The sequence below is a fragment of the Microtus ochrogaster genome, linkage group LG4 (genome assembly GCF_000317375.1).
Source record: "Microtus ochrogaster isolate Prairie Vole_2 linkage group LG4, MicOch1.0, whole genome shotgun sequence".
Taxonomy (NCBI): domain Eukaryota; kingdom Metazoa; phylum Chordata; class Mammalia; order Rodentia; family Cricetidae; genus Microtus; species Microtus ochrogaster.
Window position 1 is genome coordinate 21,914,685 of NC_022030.1, and position 622 is coordinate 21,915,306.

Below are 622 nucleotides of genomic sequence, written 5' to 3' on the forward strand. Positions count from 1 at the left end.
GCTGGTCTCGAACTCACAGAGATCCGCCTGCCTCTGCCTCCCGAGTGCTGGGATTAAAGGCGTGCGCCACCATCGCCCGGCTCTTAATTGCTTTTCTAAACACTGTGACAAGCCAGTGGTTGGAAACAACACTAGAGCGGCTTATTTGGAAACTATCGTGCATCCTGGTAGGGACGGCATGACTGCTGAAGGAACTCTGGTAGTGGGAGCTGAAGGAATTGCTTGGTTAAATCATAATGGATCTGGAGACAGAGTTCTGAGTAGAGACCAGAGAAATACAGCATCCAAGGCTCACTGCCAGCAACCCACTCCAGCTAGCCAGACCCCAGATCCCAAAGGTTTACCAACCTCACAAAACAGCACCAACATTTGGTGACCAAGGGTTCAAACATGAACCTCAGACTCCAACTCAAGTTTTACAGTTTGTACAGTTTTTATTTTATATTTTAGGTTTTCTTTTTAAATTTTATCGATTTTATTGAGCTCTACATTTTTCTGTGTTCCCCTCCCTCCTCTCCCCTCCCCCCTTCAATCCTAACCCAAGGTCCCCATGCTCCCAATTTACTCAGGAGATCTTGTCTTTTTCTACTTTCTACTTCCCATGTAGATTGTATGTATGTAA

The 622-nt window shown here is 45.8% G+C and overlaps 1 protein-coding gene across 1 annotated transcript in view; it reads right to left on the minus strand.

Annotated features, from left to right (window-relative positions):
* LOC113457658 (zinc finger protein 420-like) overlaps window positions 1–622 on the minus strand; it is a 1,205,902-nt gene that overhangs the window by 699,451 nt on the left and 505,829 nt on the right. The gene's annotated exons all lie outside the window — the stretch shown is intronic.